Genomic DNA, 23973 nt, shown 5'->3' with positions numbered 1-23973 from the left:
GTAAACATCTCCAGAGTGGCTGAGTCCTCCAGTGGTCCAGCATAAACCCTGTGTACCACCCACTCCCATCTCACAGCCTGCTTTGCCTCTGGCTGTCTTTCAATGCTGCTGCCCTTCTGGCCCCACAGCCTCTTCAGAGCCCCTTCCACCTCAGATATGCCTCATAGTCCTGGTACCTGGAGGTCCAGACTGGCTGACTTCCTGCTCTTGCTCATCTTTGCCATTTCCTTCTGTTTAACACTTATAGTTCTTTTAACACCTATGTGACTTGTTTCCTGTATTAGATCTTTCCTGTTAAGCTACTTGGTGTGGATATCCCAACTAGACTGTCACCAATGGAGAATCATTAAAATGATTAAATTCTGCTTGGGAGTCATGGTTGTGGGGTGAGGGAGATCTCTGCTGCTTGAAGTGTGCTCAAGGATAACACAGAGAGATACTCTCACCCAGACATAGTGACACAAAGTGCCTGGAAGAGTTTCAGATTTTGATTTTCAAGTGGCTATGGAGAATCTGCTAAGCCAACAATCATGCATATAAAATATTTACATGACTATGAGATTTGATAAGAAGCTAGAAGTCTCCTCTTGACTATCTCCCAGTGCTTTCCACCTCACCAGAATGATTGACAGACATATAGGGAGTAAGCCACACTCCATCAGCCATGCAAAATCACACCCAAAACCTTCAGGGGACGAAGCCTTTGGCAGGTGCTAGTGATTTCATGACACTCCTTTGGCCCAAGAAAATGTGGGAGAAGGGGGAACAGGAAGATGGCTCAGAGTGTAAAAGAACTACCTCTGAAGCCTGGCCACCTGACTTCAATCCCTGGAACCCGTGCAAAAAGGCTGGATGTGGGATGCACACCTTTAATTCTAGAGCTCCTACACAAAATATAAGGTAAGGACCAGAGAAGCACATGGAAGCTCTGAACCAGCTCACCTAGGGCAGGCAGGGCTGGAGCGTGCAGGACTGCAGTGTGCAGGACTGGGGTGTGTAGGACTGGGGCGTGCAGGAGTGGGGTGTGCAGGACTGCAGTGTGCAGGATTGGGGTGTGCAGGACTGGGGTATGCAGGACTGGAGTGTGCAGGTCTGGGGTGTGCAGGACTGGGGTGTGCAGGACTGGGGTGTGCAGGACTGGGGTGTGCAGGTCTGGGGTGTGCAGGACTGGGGTGTGCAGGACTGGGGTGTGCAGGACTGGAGTGTGCAGGACTGGGGTGTGCAGGACTGCAGTGTGCAGGACTGGGGTGTGCAGGGCTGGAGTGTGCAGGACTGGAGTGTGCAGGACTGGGGTGTGCAGGACTGGGGTGTGCAGGACTGGGGTGTGCAGGGCTGGAGTGTGCAGGACTGGGGTGTGCAGGACTGCAGTGTGCAGGACTGGGGTGTGCAGGACTGGGGTGTGCAGGGCTGGAGTGTGCAGGACTGCGGTGTGCAGGGCTGGAGTGTGCAGGACTGCGATGTGCAGGACTGGAGCGTGCAGGACTGCAGTGTGCAGGACTGGGGCATGCAGGTCTGGGGTGTGCAGGACTGGAGTGTGCAGGACTGGGGTGTGCAGGACTGGGGCATGCAGGTCTGGAGTGTGCAGGACTGGGGCATGCAGGTCTGGAGTGTGCAGGACTGGGGCATGCAGGACTGGGGCATGCAGGTCTGGGGTGTGCAGGACTGGGGTGTGTAGGACTGCGGTGTGCAGGCCTGGGGCATGCAGGTCTGGGGTGTGCAGGACTGAAACACGCAGTGCAGCAGAAGCAAGAGAGACCCTGCCTCAGCAAGGTGGAGGGACAGAACTGACTCCTGCAACTTGTCCTCTGAGCTCCACACACACTAATAATGTTTTCATTAAATGAGGAGGAGGGAAGGAAGGACAGAGGGAGGGAAGGACAAGGCACCATCTCAAAACCAGGCACTAAAACCTTGTCCCCAAAGGCAACACCTAAGCAAAGTCTACAATGGGACACTTTTTTCCTCTACTCTAAAAACAATTCTGTTAGACTTCAAACCAACAAGAATTAATGGTGGACCTCTTCCATATCCAAGCAAGGGGAGCATAAAAGACAGGGGCCTCCAGGAATCCTTGATCTTTAGAGACATCTAGGTTGACAAATTTGGGAGAGGCAGGTGAAGTCATCTTGAAGTGAGGTGCTGAGAGTCCTACACTCAGGGTAAACAGGTGCTAAGACAAGACTAACCTTAGCTGTTCCACCTTTAGTTAAGAGACCAATGAAGGCCCAGTCCCGCATACCCTGCTCACAGCACCTCTTCCTCCAGCCATGCTGACTTATGGCAACACAAACAAATCAAGACCTCATTCTCCACTGAGACATGCAGGGCAGTGGATATACACCAAATGGCCTCTCGTGTGAACCCACACACAACAACAGATCAATCGACTGGGTTAAGCAAATGGTCACCTTTTCTTTCCTTTAACCTTGTTTTATGTGTGGCAGACTCCTCCATATCAACCTGAACTAATACTGCACTTACTATTTCATTCCAGGAACACAAAGAAACAGCTAACAATAAAATATGGGGGAAATGGGCAAGGAGAAAGGAGGGAGTTGAAATTTTACGAACACAGATGTTTTAAGAGGCAGTTCTGGAAAGGAATGAATACCTGATCTAAAATAAAAATCTTATTAAAAGGGGGAAAAACAAAAAAAAATAAATTTAAGAAAGCAGGGGGACAAGTGGGGAAAGAGTCACAGCACAGGGGAAGGCAGTGGAGATGAAGCAAGAAAAGGGAGGAGAGGCTGAGAGATATCACCTGTATGAGGACCACACTCAGTTCTCCCACAAGACCCTTCTTCACAGATGACATGTAACAGTTTCCACCTAGAACGGTGACTCCCAACAGCATCTCTTCCTATTGCCATCATAGTCTATTTGAACATCTTAAATCAGCAGGCAGTGTTGGCAAGTGTGCTGGTCTAGATGCAAGGAGCCCCGGGTCTCCATCCCAGTTCAAATATCTTTCAACTCCCCAGACCTGAAGTTCTTCACCTAAAAAGCAGGACTGACTGAAATTCAATCATCTGGTAATCTAAAACTGGGCTGTTGTTGTTGTTGGTGGTGGTGGTGATGGTGGTGGTGGTGCCAGAACTTGCCCCTCAAGGAGGCAGGAAATCACCACTGTCAGCCTGAAATGCAGCACAGTAGCACAGCCAGAGTCTGGCCCAGCCCCAGCTCCCAACACTCATGGCTTAGATACAAAGGGTTCTCCAAATGCTCGTGTATTAAAGGCTTGATCCCCAAAGTGGCAATGTGGGACACTAGAGAGGAGTAGATCATGAGGGTGCTAACCTAGTCAAAGAACATTGAGGAATTTGTAGTTGAGGGGGCTGTGAGGAGTGTACAGATTAACCTCCATTGTCAACGTGAATGGATTTACAATCCCTTAGAAGATGACAATCTGGGTGTGTCATGGAGGCATCTCTAGAGAGGCTTAACTGAGGAGGGAGACCAACCCATTGGGAAAGAAGGCAGCACGGTGCCATGGGCTGTGGTCCAGACCAAATAGAAGGGGCGGGAGAAGTCAACTGAACACCAGAATCCACCCCTCCCTGTTTCCTGAGCACAGATACGACATGACCAGTAGCCTTCCACTCCTATAGCATGACTTCCCCACCATCACAGGCTGTACCCCCAAACTGTGAGCCAACACAGTCCTTCCTTCTCTGCACTGCTTTCGCCAGGCCTTTTGTCACAGCAACAAGTGAAGAAACACAGGAGACTTGCCTTTAAAGGCTGGATGGCATTAGCTTCTGTCTCCTGCTCTTACTCTGGCTTGCTCTGATTTCTGGCTCCTAGAAAGTGAGCAGCTTTGTTTCACTCTCTGACCATGGACTGGAAGCTACGATACTGTAAGCCAGAAAGACCTTTTTCTCCTGTAAGTGTATTGTTTTCAGGTGTTTTGTCACCGTAACAGAAGACTGACAAACACAACACCTCACCAAAAGGGAATGGTATCTTATCCCCTCACAAACCTCCCAAATGAGCAAAATGAGCAGCTGCAATGCCAGTTTACCACCCCTTAGCCTGCCATCCCTCAGAATTCCCATCAGACCACTGGGATCAACATCTTTAATGGCCTGGTACTGTAAGTCTGCGGAGGAGGACAAAGAGCCACAGCGATTCTCTTAAAGCTGTTCTAGGATCAAAAGCACACATCTGAAGCACCTAGTATGGTAAACCCTGTACTAATCTCTGCTCTTAATCTTCTTCTGGTTCAGAGAAAGCAGCATTTGATAAAAAGCTACTACATAGCTAGGAAATATAATTTTTAAAGATGGTGTTTACACTAGCAACTAAACAAAAAATATAAAGAATAGTAGAATAAATCTAACAAGAACGTGCATCCCTCCTGGAAAAAACTATCAACTCTTCTGAAAGATATTAAATAACTAAATTAATGCAGTTACTGTATTTATAGATCCAAAGATTCAATATCACAATGTCGTCACTCTCAGTCCATAAATTTAATGTTATATAAATCAAATCTCAAGAGTATTTTTCTGACATCTTAAAATATAGATGGAAGGAAAAAGCTGAGACCTTTCTGGAGAGGACAATGTGGGGAATTTGCATTGTCAAATATGAACACTTATTATAAAGCTACAATAGTAAATGCTGGTTTGAGAAAAGAATGGAAAAGGGAGTTTAGAAACTGGATCTAAATGTCAAAAGTGATTTTTTCATATTAAATAAAAATTAGATCAAATTCCTGCACCATAACACCACACATCTAACACTCCACAGGAGTAACAGAGCCTACTTTGGTATGGCAAAACAATAAAGTTTTTAGAAGACAATGAAGGAGAACATCTTATGACATTAAGATCTGAAAAAAAGTCTTTCTCAAACAGGACATTAAAAACTGCCAACTATGAAAGATTGATAAATTCAGTTACATTAAAATTAAGAAGTTAGAAAGCCAAGGATGGGCAAGTACCCAACTTCTATGTGGTCTATAAATCTATTCAGCTTCCTAAAGGAGTAAATTACAGCAAGCTTTTTGCATTCATTGGAATGACACTCTAATAACATACACCAGAACCTATACTGAGCATATGGTTGACCCATCTTGGACTTTATCCCCAGCTGGATTACCTGTGTGCATTTCCACTTTAAACCTGAGTACCTTTGAATGGTGGTGGGTTTGTATTTAGATTTCTGTGAGTAGGCATACACAAAGCTGCTCAGAATAAAGTGACCCACAATTTAAGACAAGCACCACTATGTGTCATTGTGATACTACATACATATTAGTGACACTACATAGGTACTAGTCACCAATCAACCCAGAGGTTAATAACCATACAGAATCCTCTCTCCCTAAACCCCATGTGTTTTCTTTTACATTCATACCCATTCACATCACAGAGTTCATTCTTGCTCTTCTATCTGTTGCTATCTGCTAGGATGTAACTATGAGCCTCAAAAATGTCTTTACCACCAAAAAACACAGTCAGGAAACCCTAGGGGTAACTATTTGCACAATCAGCTTTCGGGCCCAAGGGAGAAGCTAATCTGCTGCCTCCAAAAAAAGCCACACTTTGGTCCCAAAAGCAACCCCAGTGAACCTCTAAAGGGCCTTCATTCTGCCACTTTGTCAGTATTCTGCTCTCCATGTGACAGGCTGATAGTTATACAGTAACATGAATGTAAGTGAGGACAATTAGAAAGAAAAACAGCATTTAGTATTCTATAGAGCCTATGCACACTTATGCAGGAGAGTGCCCCTTCCATATGTCAAGACAGATACTCCTGTTGCCATGAGAGCACCTAACTACAACGCTCTGCTACTGCGAGCTAGTTCTCGAAGACTTCAAGGACAGAACCCTCATAAACCTTCCAAGTATTTAGTGTCAGGATGAGTAATAATAAGCATGATGATTTATAACTTTCCTTTTCTACTGAAAGTATCTTCCTGGAGTAGACGTGGATGGTCCCACTCTATTCACTCTTTACTGGAGCTGACTCGACAGAAAGCTCTTATTCTTGATCCTATAAGTTGTCAGTCACACAGACAAACACCTTTACATCGAGTAACTGTTGTCTTTCTCTCCCAAACCCATACCACAAAAGTGAAGAGGTATAACAAAAGTTTAGGATTGCTGACCACATGTTTCAGTAGCATCTAGTTGTGGGGGGTGGGGACCAGTTTAAGCTTTTTACCTCGGTCAACTTAATGAGCCGCATGAGACTACACATGCTCACTACAATTCTGCAGGAATTTATTGAGCATCAACCATATCCAAACATTAGAGTTAAAAGTAGAAGCTATGCTTCTTTACCACTAACAAATGTAATTTATTCCAGGACACTTATTGGACAAGGCCACTTTCTCCTCATGACCTAAGAACTATCTAGACACTGAATGGGAAGTCACTGGAATACTTTAAGTTTTTTTTTTTTTTTCAAAGAGCATATTAAAAGATCATTTGGAATGGTGATGGTCAAATTTAGGATGAAGGGAGGATGCTAAGATTAGAGAGCATGACGAAGGGGCTTCACTTGTGTTTGCATAGCTGCATTTCCTTAGCTGAGTGGTAGCTAACCAAGTTTCACAGAAAATATACTGTTATTTAAACTCTGCATAGTTCTTGGTCTCTTCTACTGTTGTGGTTTGAAGGAGAAATGTCTCTCCTAGGCTCTTGGGTTTGAACACTTGGTCTTCAGTGGTTAGCACTAGTTGGGAAGGTTGTGTAGCCATTTAGAGGGTAAGCATTGCTAAAGAGGAAGCAGGTTCTGAGGACTTCTGGGTCTTCAGGCTTTATAACCTTGTCCCAGTTCTTCTTCACTCTCTGCTTCCTTGAGTAGGGATGACCAGCAAGTCTCCCACCTGGCGCCATGTTTTCCCGTCAGTAGCCATGTCCTCACCACAATGATTGACTATATCTACTTGGAACTGTAAGCCGAAATTGATCCTTCCTCTTTGCATTGCTTTTATCCAACAGATACACCAATATCCCAAATCACGCCTGTCACTTTCATATTGAAAAATCTTTGTATTCCCCCACAAACCTTCCCCCGCCTCTCCTGTCTACCTCATCAATGACTGAATGACCTCTTGAAACCAGAGGATTTGGTGCTAGAGTTTGTCAGATTCACACATGTGAGAGGCTGGAAAGGTAGCCTATGAAGCTTGTGCGAGGCGGTGGGACCAGGAGATGGATACACAGGGAAGAGGTTAGGTGTCTGGGGACACACTGTTGAAGAGGGTATTAGGAACCCACCCTTTTCCTCTTCCTCTGGATTTCCCATCCACCATGAAGTGAACAGCTTTCCACCAGTGGTTTTCACCACAGGCCCTGCCCAACACCAGCAAACAAAGAAAAAGACTAAAGTCTGATAACCTGATCCAAAGTAAGCCTCCCTTCTCTTTAATTGAACTGGATCTCGGGTATTTTGTTACAGCCTTACAGCTGTCTAACACATGGAAAATGATTTTCTGCCATGTTGGAACCTCTAGACCTGTCACCAATGAGGAAATGCCACAACTCCCTAGGAGTGGGGCTCTGCCTTCCAAACAGTTCGGAGCATGCACTTATTTGCACTCTGAGCACTCTTCCTCTTGATTTACTCGAAAAGATCTTGGGAATCATTAGTGTTCCCCGGAACTCAGCTAGGAATATGCTCCATGGAAAATGCTTTCAACCACATACTCTACTTTATAACTGCGCTCACTTGTGCCCACCTCCAAACCTTGACACTGCCATGTAGTTCACTTGGTTTGGACTCCTGCTAAGTCCAGAGAAGCTCCTAGTCAGATTTCAAGGCCCAGCTGAAATTCCAGCTTCCCCACTCTCATCATTCTCCAAAAGACTACCAAAAGTTTCAATGGCTAAACAGATATTTTCTATGCCACATCTTATGCTGTAGCGGTCTTTCATGCATGAGGCTGTAGTCTTTGATGGCAGGCTGCATGCATCTTCACATCCTGATAGTATGCACAGTGCCTATCACAGAGCCAGACGTAGCTGGTATTCCAGTGACATGAGTGGACATATCTCCATAAGACTGGAATTTTCTTCCTTAATTGCCCAGAAGCCCTTTGTATTCACGAATTTCTGTTGCTAATACTACTAGTATAGACTGAGTAAGTTTCAGTAGGAACAGGTTGGTTTTGGCTTATGGTTCTGCAAGTCTAAGGTCTTGGGATAGCATCTGGAGAATAATAATGGGTGATGTCGCTCTGTATGCTGTGAATATGTGTTGCTCTGATTGGTTGATAAATAAAGCCGCTGTCTGGCCAACAATGAGGCAGAATAAGGTTAGGCAGGACATTCTAATTACAGAGAAAGAAAGAAGAAAGAGCTGCTAAGGATGCTAGACACCACCAAGAGAAGCAAGATGTAAAGGTACCAGTAAGCCATGAGCCATGTGGCAAAGTATAGATTTATAGAAATGGGTTAATTTAAGATATAAGAGCTAGCTAGCAAGAAGTCCGCCATGGCCATAGTTTAAAAAATAATATAAGCCTCTGTATGTTTATTTGTGTCTGAGTGACTACGGGACCCTTGGGTGAGAGAGATTTCTCATGACCAGGAGCCATGTGGGACCAGAAAACCTTCAGCTACAGATTAATGCTGCCAGATTCCTGAAGTGGCAATGTCATTGCACAGGATGGGAGAGGAGTGAGTATTTTGTCTCTTCTTTAAAGGCACCAGGATTGAATCAATGGGCCTCTATCACAATGACTGGATTCTAATCACTTCCCACAGGCACTATCTACATTTGTATTTAAGTTCTCAACCTCTAAATATCTCACAATTTCCACCAAACTTCAATCCATGGAGCTTGGGGGAATGCTCAAACCACAGCACTCCAATGCAGATCAGTAACTTGTCAGTCTTTGTTTTTGGCTGTAACACTAACAAGATTAAAAACAACCAGACATAAAGACTTCCTGAAACAAAGACGTACAGCAAAAGCAGGAGAGGCAGAGAGAAGCGGGGAGGAGGAAAGGACTAACCTGAAGGATGGGGAATCAACAGATTATGGCCCAGTTGGGAGAGCAGGAGACTGACCACAGAGAGACTGAGAGATAGAAATGAAGCCTGGAACAGATGCAAGGATAAGAGTGTGGCAAGTCTCCCCACAGATGTCCGCACTGTTGGAAATGGTTAACTGTGCTCCAACTGTAGCTGTCTGAGGAAGCCTCCCTCACCCTCATCCCTAACCGAAGCAGCCCACCTTGACCCACAAAACTTTCATCATTTGAGCGGCGAGCTCTTCTATTCAGCAGAATTTTATTTCTGTTTTCCTTGCGCTTTATGAGAATCCCCCACTGGCATTGTAGATTGGTTATATATGTCAGGTTCAAATAAAATAAAATAATAATAATAAAAGCAAGCTGGCAATTTCTTTCCAATAGAATATGCTGCATATTTCATGAAATAGAAGCCAAAGGAGTTTTATGACTCCTCAACCAAAACCTCCCCATATCTGAGGACTAAATGGAAGAACAATCCAATTGGGATGTCACAGAAAAAAAAGAAGAAACTGAACATTTGCTCTCCAACCTCAGGGAATTTCAGGTGATTACCTGGCATAATAGGTTTCTCTGTTTTGCTTTGTGTTTACACGAGTTCGTACCCTGACATGCATGTCATAGATGGAACACAGTGCTAGCGTTCACGGATATGAATGTAGATTCCCTACTCACACTCCTTTCTCTGTACAGAATGTCTGGCTGGTTCCTGCTTTCAGCCTGACAGCAACTTCCCTGCCAAGTGTTATTTATATTTTCAAGCCACTTCTCTATCCTGGTACAGAAGGCAATCTGGCCTGGTAGAAGGAGCACTGTGCGAAGAGTCCAAGGACTCTGGGCTACACCCGTGCCTCTCACCTGCAAAATCATGTTATCTTTTTTAGCCTGTGTCTCGCCTGACCTGCCTCCATCTGTGAACTGGGCAAACTGACTTATCCCTTAAGAATTCAATCAAAGCAAGCCAAGTTGTTCTCTGCTCAGAACAAGTACAGAAGAGGGCAGGGATGTGGCAATTTCATCACGAAGTTCACGTCCACCATTGCTGTTCACACAGTGGAAACACATACGGCCACATTTCCAGTAAAAACATCAAGAAACAAACTGTTCACTGGAAATCTTGAAATGAACCTCTCTGGTTAGCAAAACTGGCACAAAAAGAGAGAGTATGTTCATCACCAAGAGGATTTTACCTCATTTGAAGGACAATATTCCTAGTTCGTCGTAGTCAATATTTCCTGCTAGACACTGTCTTAAGCACTTTCTCCCGATCCTTCACAACAGTTATGAAATAGGTACTACTGTTCTAGAATGAACAAAACTAAAGGACGGACAAGTGCTTGTAGAGCTGGGGTGGCTGAAGTCTGTAACTGACGGGTGACGCAGCCACTCTTGTAGAATTCATACCACCTGTGATTCCCATCTCTTGGTCTGAGTATTGTTTACAACAGCAGTCACCGACAGTAGCAATGACACCCTGTTAATGAACTGCCTAATCAATTACTTGCTGATTAATTACCTAATTAATAAATATTTCCACAGACTAGATAGCTATGACCCAATACCAACCAGCACCTTCTAGAAGCTCTAGCTAAGTCACAAGTGTTCACAGTGCAACCATCAGCCCAATGACTTGCTGGGAGTAAAGCCACGCCCATGTGTGCTGACTGCATGCAAAATGGGAAAATCTAGAGCCAGCTTCCACAAGAGGTCTTCTCGTTGCTCCGTGTCAGGATGAGTGTTTACAGAGGCCCTGGAAGTAGCTCATCTCCCCTCCCTATCCAGAGCAGCACTACCCATGGTTTGGGTGGACCCTGGAGCTAGAGTGGGTGGATGGGTTTAAGTTCCCTTATCTCCTATGTGATCTCAGATTAATGGCCAGATTTGCCTGTGCCTGGCTCCCTGTCTAACAAACAAGAATGAGATCGAAAGAATGTCTGAAAAATGAAGTAAGGTAACCTACGCCAAGTGCTGAGAAGGGTCCCAGGCCCTTATTTAGGACTCAGGAAGGTTATTCTTGATTTTGTTACTGTAAGGAATGACTTGTCAAACATCCTAAGAAAAATCTGGATCGAATCCTAGTCTTCCAATTCAAAAGGCATCCCTACTCCTCCCCAATTTCCATGCTATTACTAAAATTTACCATTCTCTTGAAATACTACTAAATGCCAAAACACTCAAGGAGAAGGTTTTCCCTTAAAACTGATCCAAGACCCACAAGGAAGGTCCTTGCTTTGCAGACAACGACAGCCAAGTTGTGAGAAGTCACGTGATTTATTCTTAATTGCTGAAGTAGTGAACGTCTTTTGTCACCAGTGACTAGCGAGTGAGGTTAAGATTCAGTGAGTCCTAAATAACACTTAAAGTTTCTGGCAACACCCTTTAATGCATGCTATTTGTTACAGTGCCATCTAAAAGGCATCACCCGTGCTTCCCTGCTTTATGTTTGACTTGAGTGAATTATCAAAATGAAATGCTGCCTCAAATAGATTCTTCATCTGCCTACAGCATGGCTCCAAGCCTTGAAAACCCACCAAATGCAATTTTAAGATGGGTACATGATCACTTGCGAAGCCAAACACCCACCTGCTTGAGAAAAATGACTTTGGAGGGCAAAGGGGACAGAAGCAGCAGCTTCCACTGGGGCTCTGGGGAGGAGAAAAAAAAAAAACAACGAACAATAAGTGACAGAATCTCTCCCCTGCAGCCTGAGGACACAATGGTGTTTCTTGCAAATGAGACATTCTGTGAAACAGCCTGTGAGATGAGCTTCATCAACAATAAGTGATTTTTATTCAGATTTTATTGTTGAGTACAATGAACATGATTAAATGTTTCAGACAAGCCTATTCAGACCTTAAGAAAACCGCCAAAAAATAATAAATAAATAGAATCCTCAACTAAAAAATCATCTTTGAAGTCTGATTTCAGGAGACCTAATTGCCCAGTTCATGAGCAGAAGCACATCTTCACTTGAGAGCCACCTGGTTCCCAGGAATACAGTAACAACATGTTTTCATTTCCCACTTTGCTCTCTTCTCTCCTGCGGCAGCCTGCGCTGCCAAATAGTTACAAAGTCTGTCCTTTCACATCACGGCATTTGAACTTCCTAAACCTCTAAGAGGGCCCCCGAGTATGGAAAAGAACAATAGCACTTCTAAAGCCATTTCTGAGAGTTCTTCAATACTCCATTTGAATGCTAGGGTTTCAATCAAGGACAGCAGCAGACAATTTGATTGCTCAGAAGTTGACTTTTATACATCTTTGATTAGGTCGCCCTGCTCAATGGGAAATCAAGAAAATCTTTGATCCCTTTCAGTCTCCAGAAGAGCCACCAAGCCTTGTCAGGATAGGAAGGGAATGAGATGGGAAGGGGGCGTTTGTACTCCATCTCACCTCATCCCGTAGTACTTCTATCTTTTTGCCTGCGCAACTCAGGGTTCCATCCAGAATTGCTCATCTTGGAGATAATAAAAACAATGGGTGCTAATTCAGGGGGTGGGGATGGTTTATAATTTTATGGATTTCCCGAAGACCCATAATTGGCACATGAATGTACAAACGTGAACTGGGTAATTGCGAGGATGTGAACGTAAGCCACCTTTAATTTATATGATTACTTGAAAACATGCTAAGTGTTCGGAAGTGTCAGCGGAACCCCCACAAGGCCTTGATTCAAAACCATCAACATTGTGAAAGTGTGTCTACTGCGCCAGCTCCACGCAAGAAGAGCAGGGAAGAAGTGAGAAGCAATGGCAGGCAAGGAAGAGCTCTCAGCCAGAGTTTGGCAGTGGGAGGCATTGTATCTTTCTGGAGGCCTCGCTGCCTGCCGGACCCAGCTCCGGAAGAGAATGGTGCTCCGGCCTCCACAATCTCTCCACTCGGGGCTCTCTTTCTCTCAGGAAGCTAAACACAGGCGTGCGCAGACATACAAACGCACACGCAGGCACCGACCCACGCGGGCACGTACCCTGCCTCAGAAACACACATCCGAGCTCGCACTTGCCCGCGCCGCGGCGCTCTCCACGTCTCCAGCGCCCGCCCGCCCGTCGCCAAGAGCTTCGGGCTCCCCGCCCCCACCCCATTCCTTCACTCTCCCAGCCCAGGCGGAAATACCCCGCAGACCCCCAACAATGAGGACTTGTGTGATGCAGATGGGGGTTGGGGCCCGTTTACAACCAGTGAAACAAGGCGTGGAGGGTCGGCTACGAGACCACGTAGCAGTCTAATGGTACCACTTTGCCATGCAGCTACCCCTACCCACCCGGCCGGGTCCAGTAGCACCACCCCAAAAGAAAATAGAAAAAGAAAGGAAAAGAAAAAGCGCCTTTAAAAGTGCAGTAAAGACGCACCCTCCCACCAGGAGTCACCAGCATACTCCAGGGGACGCAGCCAGCGGAGGCAATGACCAGCAGGGTGTGGAAATGCACTTTGTAGACTCACCCAGTACCTTCCCTGGCGCCGCTACACAACCACCCCAAAATCAAGACTCCTAACCCTGGGGTTCCTTTGGCGGCTGAGACCGGGTCGTACGGCTCCTTTTTGAGACTAACCACGGGGAATCAAAGTTTCCCCAGCAAGAAAATCCTGCTCTTGCTTTGGAGACAGACCGTGGGGTACGGAGTTGGAGAAGAGGGCCCGCTGCGAGGGGAGTGGCGGGTGACCAAGGGCCTGAGGACCGAATGGTGGAGGGGGCGCGACAGGGAACACCCGGGAGCGGGACCCAAAGGAAGATTGCGGTCCAGCGCTGCCGGTGTCCGCCAAAAGGATTGGTTTGATTGCGATGAGTCCGATTAACGCAGAGGTCGAGGCAGAACCACAGAACTGCCGGGATGTAGAGAAGTGAGAACGCGGGCTCCGCGGAGTGGGGAAAGAGGTCGCACCCGCCGGCGCCACTAGCGAGGCAGGGAGGAGGCTAAGCGAGAACTCAGCAGGTCCTAGAGTGGTAGCAGGCAGCCTCCGGATGGCTAGAGCCCGGACAGAGCTAGGGAGGATGCAGGGGGTCCGGCGACAAGCGAGGGTCTTGGGTAGGCGAGCCTACAGAGAGGATCGCGCGTGTTCAGAAGTAGGGCGATGGAAGTGGGGACCGACCGGGAAGGAGACGCAGGGTCGCCTCCCCTCGCAAGCAAGTGGTGGGAGAGGATAGACAACTGCGGCAGTCGCCAGTGCTCAGCACCTCGGGCCAAACTCCCGAGAGACGCGCCCCGAAAACCCTCCTCCACACCCGGGTTCGCGGGCCCCAGCCGAGCCACCCAGGCTCGCCGAAGCCGGGTCCCCGCGGGCCACCTGCGCGCACTCAACTCCGGGGTCCGTCGCGTGCCCCCAACCGCGCCTCTCACCTCGGCTCTCCGGAGCATCCTCCTCCTCCTCGGCTGCGGAAGCCGCCCGAAACGCGGCTCTCCATGCCCTGCGGGCGGCCGCACTCAGACGCGCTCTCCAGCCCGGGGAAGCCCGGGTGAGCGCGGATCTGGGTCCATCCTCCCCGGGAAGCCACGGGCGCGCGTCAGAGCAGGGGGAGGAGACCGGACCCTGTGCGGTGCGCAGACCCGCCTCCTCCCGCAGCCCCCGCCCCGCGCCAGCCCCGCCGCTCACCTGCTAGCTCCCGGCCGAGCGCGCGTTCCGAGCCCGTCCACTCCGGCTTCTTCTCCCGCCGGGACGCTCTGTGCGCTGCCCGAGCGCTCTCTGATAGCTCAGCCGAGTCGCCTGGGCGACAAGGAAGAGGACGAGCCAGCAAGCAGGCGAGCCGGGGCGCCGCGGCTTGGGGTCGCGCTTCTCCAGCCCCTGCGCTCGTCCCCCATCCCGGGAGTGGAGACCCAGCCGAGCCGAGAGCCTGGGGTCTCCGCCCTGCCGTTCTCCACGGAGGGGGGCGCGCTGAGAGCGGACCACGCTCCACAGTAGCCGCCGCAGCTCCCGCCCGGACTCCTCCGTTTCTCCAGCGTCTGCTTTCAGCCAAGCCTCTTTGCACACAAGTAGAGAGGGCGCCGAGCCAAGTGGAGGCTGTGCGAGCTTCTTGCCCCGCGCCCCTAGGCAGAAGGGGGCGCTCTCTCCCAGCCACCGGGGCCGGCTTCACCCACCTTTTATTGACGTTTCCAGGGCAATATTGTCTTGCACCTGTCATGATTTCCTCAGCTCTAGGCAACTTCCTGTGCCCCCGAGGGCACGCGGGCCCCAGTTAACTTGTTTTTCCCTACTCCATTCTTAGAATGCAGGGCCCTAGACAGTCCTGTAAATTAGAACCTGTTGTGCTAAAGAAGGCTCTTCAGGTCCTATCTTACAAAGATCTCAGAAACAACCGAGTGGCAAAAAATAATTGGATTAGTCGGAAATTTTTCCACCTTGAGATTGGATTCAGCTTTGTCAAGGCCAGCGTGGCATACTTGTCTCCAGAGGCTTGAATGCTAGGTGGGAGGGTGTAGTGTGAAAATCTCCTGCTGCCCCCTAGGAGCCAGGTGCCCAAGAGGAAAGAAGAGGCGGCAACCCTTGCTTTTAAAGTTTACTCTTCTTTTGAGGGGTGGCACTCCTGCCCTCCAGCTGGGTGATGATAAAGCTAATGTGGTGGCTTGTTTTGGGGGGATTTTTTTTCTGGTAGCTTCTGTTACTCACCCATGAACATTTAATGATGCATTTAGGGTTATTACCTCTAGAGTCAATGGGCTAAAAATATTTAGCCTAATGCAACTGCTTGTGGAGTCAATAGGTCCGTGGCTGGTTCGTACAAAGTCATCTGGAGACCCTCCCTTCCTCCACAAAATTCACGAGCCATTACACTTATCCCATAATAACAGCTTCTGTACAAATGGAGGCCCTGCAAACTTGGCTGTCAGGCACCTCTGAAAAGATAGCAATTTACATAGAGACAAGAAAAAATTCCTGAGGTCATTGGCAGGATATACTCTACTGAGAAGAGCTGATCAGAGGAAATGCCCCACAGTTTGGCAGAGAGGTTCCATTCTTGATGGTTCTATCTAACTCTGGGGTGGCTGTCAATCTTATGGGGTGACCATGGAGTCCCACCAGATTCTCTTCAACTTTTAGAAAAGTTCCAGAAAGTGGGAGGAGTTGGATACCAGGTGCTGTTCTACACCCTCGTGAAGTTGAGACTGGCTAGGGAACACCTCCACTGCTGCCATCAAGAAAACATTTCACTTTTCCCTGAAGACAAGTCCCCGGACTTGAACACCACACCATGAAAACAAAGGGAAATGTGAGAAGTCGTGGGAAAACAGGGAAGAGTGTACTTGAGTGTAGGTCATTTCTGAGGGCTAGAGAATGCCAAACCTTAGATGATGCAGCATAAGTTCAACCTTTTACAGACTGCTAAACAAAACAATAAGACCAACACAAAAGTCTAAAATCCTCTAGGTTTTAAGAACAGCTTTGAAATTTCCATTCCATTGATATGCATTTTAAGAGCCCATATCTAAGGCCCAACTGTACCTGCCCCCTGCCTCCTGTTTTTACCTGGCATAGTGGCTACAGACATCAGAAGGAATTGGGAAAGTGAGTTAGCCAAGCCATACAATGTAATAGAATGTAAAATTCTATCTCTCTTCAGGGTTGGACAAAGTCCACCATGGAAACTGGGCAGATACCCATGAAATCCAGTGGGGGCAACAAGCCGCAGCTGTTCCTTTCTCAAGCCTGGAAGAAAGTGTGATGTATAGGCACATTCTGCCCACTATAGTCCTCAGGGCCTTCCTGGTTAAACTGAATGAAATCTTAAAGGAACATTTTGTCACTTCACTAAATGTCAAGAAATAGCTCATCTGAAAGATAAGGTGTGGGGCTTTACTGCTGTTCTTTTGAAAATACCAGTGTAATTTGTATTAAGTATGGCATAAAGAAAAAAATCAATAAATGTGCTTTCATCATCTACTCTGAGATACAGCAAAGTAATAAGAAGAGTGAAGCTGTATATATTACTTATTCCATTACAGGCAGTCTGAGATATTTCTCATATAACCTTTACAACATGGACTTTAAAATCCGATGGGACTTCTTCACCTCTGGCAGTCCACCTCTCTGTGTGCCTATATTTTCAGCTTTCCAGTGGTAGTGAACACTTCACTAAAGAAGCCTTCAATGAGATATAGGCAGAAGGACTACTGCCCTGGAGACATTGGTTCTCTTCCCAGAATACATCCCGAATAGTTCATTTTGATTCATCAAACATCAACAGAGCCCATTCTGCACATCCAGGTCTGTGTAAGAGGCTCAGTCCACTGGACAGAGATGTGAAATGAGTTGCACAAAGAAGGGCAAAAAGGTGAGCAACTGAGCTTCATAAGTCATCCCTGCTCATGTGATTGACAAGCCCTCAAAGAGTCAGCTAAGACAACTAACCAATGATTGGGAACAAGACCTGTGCTCACAAGTCATAAATCCAGTGAATGATAACCACTGCCCCAAAGAAAATAATGCAGAGCCTTTATGATGCCCTTGTAAACTGTGTACTTTTAAAACCCTGTTTATTCCTATAATTTTCCAAGTATATGTCTTGTTGGATGGTATGTAATGAGCTCTAAATTTGGAGGTCTTTTCTTACATCTTTATTGTTGGATAGTTGGCAAGTCAGTAGTGTATATATTTAAGGTGCACAATACGATGTTTTGACATATGTTCACATTGTGAAATGATTAGCACTATTGAGATAATTAACATATTCATTACCTCACATAGTTACTTTTTTTTTGCATGTGTGATAAGCTCACTGAAGATCTAGCCCCTAGCAAATGTCAAGTGCATAGTAGATTATTATTAAATGTACTTGCCTCACCCTGTGGTACTCAAGACCTCCAGAACTTATAACAAAGGTTAATACCATTGACAGCAATCTCCACATTTGTCTTACCCTGTAACTACTGAATACCACCATGCTACTCTGATTTTATGGCTTTGTCTTGTTTAGATTCCATGTATAGGAAAATATGCTGTGTATCTTTCTGTGCCAGGCTTATTTCATGTAGAATAGTGCAATTGAGCATTGTCCATGTTGTCATAATTGCCAGGCTTTACTTCTTTTTAAAGCTTAATAATATTCCATTGTGGAAGCCACACACACCACTTTTTCTTAAGCCATATCTCTGTTAACACAAGCATTACATTGATTGTATTATGAACAAGGAAGTTCAGATTATCTCCCCGAGATAATCAGTTCCTTTCCTGGAGATACATACCTAAAAAGGAGCTCTACTTTCGATTTTTGAGGAACCTCCTTACTGTTTTCAAAACAGGTGTAACAACTCCCAATCCCACCAGCAGTGCACAGGGAAGGGTTCCTTCTTATCCACATCTTTACTAATAATTGCTCCAATCTGCCTTTTATATGCCAATCATTGCAGCAGGTATACAGTTCTACCTCTTTGTGTGTTTGATTCAGGTCTGGGAACTTTTCATAGACCTGTTGTCATCCATGTCTTCTTGTGGAGAAAAACATCTGTTCAGGCCCTTTGCCAACTTTTTTTTTTTTTTTTTTTTTTTTTTTTTTATTTATTTGGTTTTTCGAGACAGGGTTTCTCTGTAGCTTTGTGCCTTTCCTGGATCTCGCTCTGTAGACCAGGCTGGCCTCGAATTCGCAGAGATCCACCTGCCTCTGCCTCCTGAGTGCTGGGATTAAAGGCGTATGCCACCACCGCCTGGCTGCCATCTTGTGACCAAGCTGATTATGCTTTGCAAGCAAGTTCTCTGAGTTCTTTATGTCTAGGGTACTAACCACTTATCAAACACAACATCTGAAAAGGTTTCTCCCACTCTCAAAGCTGCCTTTCCCTACCTTTCTAAGTTACTGATGGTTTCTGTGGCTTTGGAAAAGTTTTCCAATTGGATGCAGCCCACTTTGTTTATGTCTCTTGTTGCCTATGCCTTTGGTGTCAGATTCTTTTGGGGGTTTTGTTTGTTTGGTTTGTTTGTTTGTTTGTTTATGATTGTCAATACCAAATGTCAAAAAGATTTAGCCAGATGTTTTGGTCTAGAATTCTTGTGGTGCAGATCTTATATGTAAGTTTTTAATCCAATTTGAATCGGTTTTGTATAAAGTGTAAGAGGAGGTTGATTTTCTCTTCCTTGTAAGGAGACAGTTTTCCCAGCATCCTTTCCTGCACATCCTTTCTCCTGTGTAGTCTTGGTATGTGGTCATTTGTCTCTAGGCTAGCTCCATTTTGTTCTGCTGGCCTAATCTATCAGTTCTGATGATAGTGTCATATTGTTCTGATTACCATATCTTTGTAATATGCTTTGAAAACAGGTATGGTTGGCTTAGGTTTCAGCTTATCAGGGTCTTTTGTGGGTCCATAGAATTTTAGGATTTTTTATAATTTTTTTTTCAAAAATGTCACTAGAAATTTGGTAGTAATGCACTGGATCTGGAGGCTGCTTTGGGTAGGTAGGAACACTGATATTAATTCTCCTGCTTGGGCTGTGTTTCCTTTTGTTTGTGCCCTTTAATTGTTTTACTTGCTGTCTTATGAATTCAGGATAAAAATTATGGATCTCCTTGGTTAAACTTACTCCTCTTTTTATGCTATTGTAAATGAAATCATTTGCTTAGCTTTGGAATACTTCCTATTTATTAAGTGGACCGTAGCACTTACATATATCAAGATTATGCAAATGTCAATATACGTATAACGTTTCCAAACTCATATAATTTTAAGAAATGATTAGTAGGAAAATCTGCCCTGCATGTCAGAGGCATCATATACTCAAAAGATACTAGTATAGAATGAATAAAATTTCAAAGGTTAATACAGAAGTGTAGCTAGAGTTTTCCTGCCTGGCCCAGTCAGGACAAATCTCTCTTACCCGCCAGTCCCACAGTCGCTCAGACCCAACCAAGAAAGCACACAAAAACTTATATTGCTTACAAACTGTATGGCCGTGGCAGGCTGCTTGTTATCTACCTTTTCTATCTTAAATTAGCCCATTTCTGTTAGTCTATACTTTGCCACATGGCTTGTGGTTTACCAGTGTCTTTACATGTTACTTCTCATGGCGGCAGCGGCTGGTGGTGTCTCTCTCCAGCCTTCTACTTCCCAGAATCCTCTTCTCTCTTGTCCCACCTATACTTCCTGCCTAGCCACTGGCCAAACAGCATTTTATTTGTACAGAGAGATATCCACAGCACTTCCCCTTTTCTTTTTTTTTTAAGGAAGGTTTTAACTTTTACATAGTACAATTACATATAACAAAACAATTATCAAGCAAGAATTACAGTTATAATATTAAAGAAGATATACTATCTATCTTATATTTGTGAGTCCAAGGTTTTATATCTAATTTATCTTTTATCATAACTGAGAAAATTATAACTATCTAGTCTTCAACCACATCAAAGACCTCAGAAGGATTTAATATTACCTGTGAACCGGGAGAAGGATGCAAGCAACTTTCGGGAGTCTTGCAGAGTAGACAGAGACAGCTGGCAGTCTGAACAGTCACCTAATGTTCCTTTGTAATGTTGGGGCATTTGTCTTCAGCCCACAGGGCTAGAGTCTCTTGGTCACTTCTCTCAGTGTCCTGTAGAATGTCTGGCAGTTTCCTCTGCGAAGCAGGAACCTGAAGGACCATTTTGTCAAGCAAAGTTCAGTGGTCACCTTTCTATGGGTCCTGCATGTTCAGTTGATCAAGCAGTCCAGGCAAGAACAGTTTCTTGCCCAAATGGCTATTTTTGCCAAGGTGAAGATAAGATATGAAGTGTTTTCAATGCCCATCCTCCTCTCTGAAGTAAATTGGTGCTGCCAGGAGCAGACATGTCTCACTGTCCAGAAAGTCTAAATTTTAAAAATATTTTAAATGCCATATTCTGTAGGTCTTTGAAGTATTTGAAGATTACCTATGTATCTGAAATATCTCTATGTATACCTAGAAGACTTAACTAACATGGCTACGAGTATGATTATCATAGATGACTAATTATCAATCTATTTTTAATTATCCATTACAATTTTAAATGAGCTATATAAACATAATACCTTAAACAAGAGTAGAAATATACACACAATATAACAAAATTAACTAAGTTTGTATCAATAGATTAAAATCTAAACCAATGTAAAACATTTTAAACAAGTTGTTGCTCTTTAGAAGTAAGTTCCCTAATCTACCCTTTCATCCTATTATATCCATATCATATCCCCCTTTCTTCTTTAGAAAGAGATCTCATTTATAATCAACCTGCTTTAAAGAAAAATATTGGTTTTTCTCTGTCCCACACCAGAGGGCTCTTCTGATTTGGGACACAAGAATCTCTTAACCATTTCTTTTAGCAATATGTCTGGGTTTAGAGAAGGAGTGAGACAATTCCATCTCCAAAGCCAGCTGGGAATTTGCGTGAAGTTTCTCTTACTACTTCCTGCTGGAGAGGGGCGCTGTATCTTATGGGAACACAAAGAAAATTTTAGGATTATGGAGTAGTCCGTGAGGGTGAACCTCTGAGCCAGTTGCCTTGAAACCATTCTGGATGTTGGATCATCTGGGCCATGGTGTCATCAGAGACCTTTCAGGTGGTCTTGGCTGATCAAACCTGATGTATCTTAATCTGGAACAAATCCACACCCTCTGGCTTTCTGTGGAAACAAAAGCAGAGACTCCTTTCCAAAGCAACATATCCTTATATCCAAATTTTGAAGTCAAGGTACCTTTAAAATTTACATTTTTGTTTAACTCAACAGCTTTTATGATCAAATATTTTTCTGTGGTTAAAAATCCCAAAGACAACATAAACCAGATTCTCTGTGTAATATCCATCTTTGTAAGACTGAAATGCTGCTGTGGCTGCTGGCTCCGCCCACCTCAGCTTCCCAACATGGCGGTGGTACAGTTCACCACCAGCTCTGGGTCTGGAGCCATGTGTACCATCAGCTATCAGAAGCAGTTCTATCAAAGCAGTGCATAGCCCAGAAACTTATTATTTTTTTTTTTAAACTACCAAAGGCTAAATCCACCACGCAGCAGAGTAAAGTGCTGCTTGTAGATTCCTCATTCCCGCCGCAGTACAGGTCAGACGCACATGCCAGGAACCCGCCAGAGTAGCTCAAACCGGCAGGCTGCCGCTAACTTGAGGGAGACAACTAGGAAGCTGTTTTTAGCTCTGTTTAGAATCTTTTTTCTCAAGTTTTAGGTGGAAACTCTTGCCAACACGTTGGGCGCCATTTGTAGCTAGAGTTTTCCTGCCTGGCCCAGTCAGGACAAATCTCTCTTACCCGCCAGTCCCACAGTCGCTCAGACCCAACCAAGAAAGCACACAAAAACTTATATTGCTTACAAACTGTATGGCCGTGGCAGGCTGCTTGTTATCTACCTTTTCTATCTTAAATTAGCCCATTTCTGTTAGTCTATACTTTGCCACATGGCTTGTGGTTTACCAGTGTCTTTACATGTTGCTTCTCATGGCGGCAGCGGCTGGTGGTGTCTCTCTCCAGCCTTCTACTTCCCAGAATCCTCTTCTCTCTTGTCCCATCTATACTTCCTGCCTAGCCACTGGCCAAACAGCATTTTATTTGTACAGAGAGATATCCACAGCACAGAAGGTACATTAAGCCTCCATATTAAGCCTTTTACAGATGTTCTTGTCATGCTCAAAAATCTGTATTTGAGAAGAAAAAGTATCACTCCTTTGTTTAAAATAAAATAAAATAAAATAAATAAAAACAATGCTTACTCTATAAGGGGCAATGTAAGATCCCAGCAGAGAGCAGAGAAAATTGCCCACAAAACACATCATCAAATGGCACTGGGGTTAAAACTATGATGGGCCTGATGCTAGAAGAGCATCAACATTTGTATTGAATCCAGGTTGGGAAAGGAGTGGGGGTGGGTGATATGGACCTCATTAAAAAAAAAAAAAAAAGGACCATTTTGAAACACAATTAGCTACTAGGTGAATAAACTGGAGAGGCATTTTGGATCAGAATTTCAAGTCAGAGAAAGAAGGGTTATGTGAAAGAAGGTAGGGTCCTCTTTTGAAGGTAGCTACAATTGACCCTTGAGAGGCAAGCATAAACCACTTTTAAAGCTCTGCTTGCTGTATTTAATTTAGGGTGGAAATGCAGGGATGCACTTTTTTTAAAAGGTAAATATTTTGAAAAATGTCTTAACCCTCTTTCCAAGATGATGTTTTCCATATGAGACACAAGTAAACCATCCAATTGCTACTTCTCTTCTGTGGTCAAAAAGACAATAAAAAAATATTTCTATGGTGCTTCATGAACAGATAATGCCCTCTTCATCCGACCCCAGCCAGTCTGACTCCAGGGAAAGGTGGCTTGGTGGAGTTACTAAGCTTGACTCTGCTCTCCAGCAGCTATAAATAGCACCCCTTTCATTCTCCACGAGAAAGTAGGGGATAGCAATGTGGGGATGGCAGTTCTCCCACCAATCTGCTCTTTATAGCTAAATGCACAGTAGAAACACAGTAGAGAGCCTAAGTGGCTATCAGAGGGCTCTTAGGCTCCAATACAAACTCCCAATTTTTTTTCACTCATAAAGTGGAGTGTAAGTGATGTTAGTATTGGGGGAGCAGATGAAAAGAGTGGGAAATGACTGAGAGTCTGGCACCTATGGAGTGTCATAGAAACACAGCAGAATGGTCAGCACAGCATACAACCCAGCAAGCATACATTGTTGCTTCTGTACTTACAGGACTGCATGTTTTTTGTGCTGTTTGCTGCTGGGGGTAAGATTCTTCCTTCTTGTAAAGTAATACCTAGATTCTATTTCATTGGTTTACTGTGTCTCTACTGATCTTTTTTTTTTTTTTTTTTCTTTCTGATAAAGAAGATTATACCTCCAGCCCAGGGACAGACAGGTGACAAAGAGAAATGTATCTCTTGGCCACACCAAATTGGAGATGTACCATGTACCTAGGGTAGTGTGGCTGCAGAAGATACTTTTTTCTTAGTACTGGACTCAATACTGGGAAGAAATTAGACCCATATATAACAGTGGAGAAAAGATGTTAAAGTATGAAACAAAAAGATAATTATAGTGGT

At 45.0% G+C, this 23973-nt stretch overlaps 1 protein-coding gene across 9 annotated transcripts in view; it reads right to left on the bottom strand.

Annotated features, from left to right (window-relative positions):
• The window catches only part of Dab1 (DAB adaptor protein 1), a 1169406-nt gene that overhangs the window by 388243 nt on the left and 757190 nt on the right, over window positions 1-23973 (bottom strand). Inside the window, exon 1 of one of the 9 annotated variants that reach the window (XM_036177319.1) lies at window positions 14579-14930. The exons of the other annotated variants lie outside the window; for them this stretch is intronic. The gene's annotated coding sequence lies outside the window, so the exon portion shown is untranslated. Of the gene's footprint in view, window positions 1-14578; window positions 14931-23973 lie in introns of those variants that run through there. 9 annotated transcript variants of the gene reach the window in all.

This window comes from Onychomys torridus, chromosome 2 (genome assembly GCF_903995425.1).
Source record: "Onychomys torridus chromosome 2, mOncTor1.1, whole genome shotgun sequence".
In the NCBI taxonomy this organism is placed as follows: Eukaryota; Metazoa; Chordata; class Mammalia; order Rodentia; family Cricetidae; genus Onychomys; species Onychomys torridus.
The sequence above is the reverse complement of the archived record's forward strand: the minus strand, read 5'-3'. Positions and strand labels throughout refer to the sequence as shown.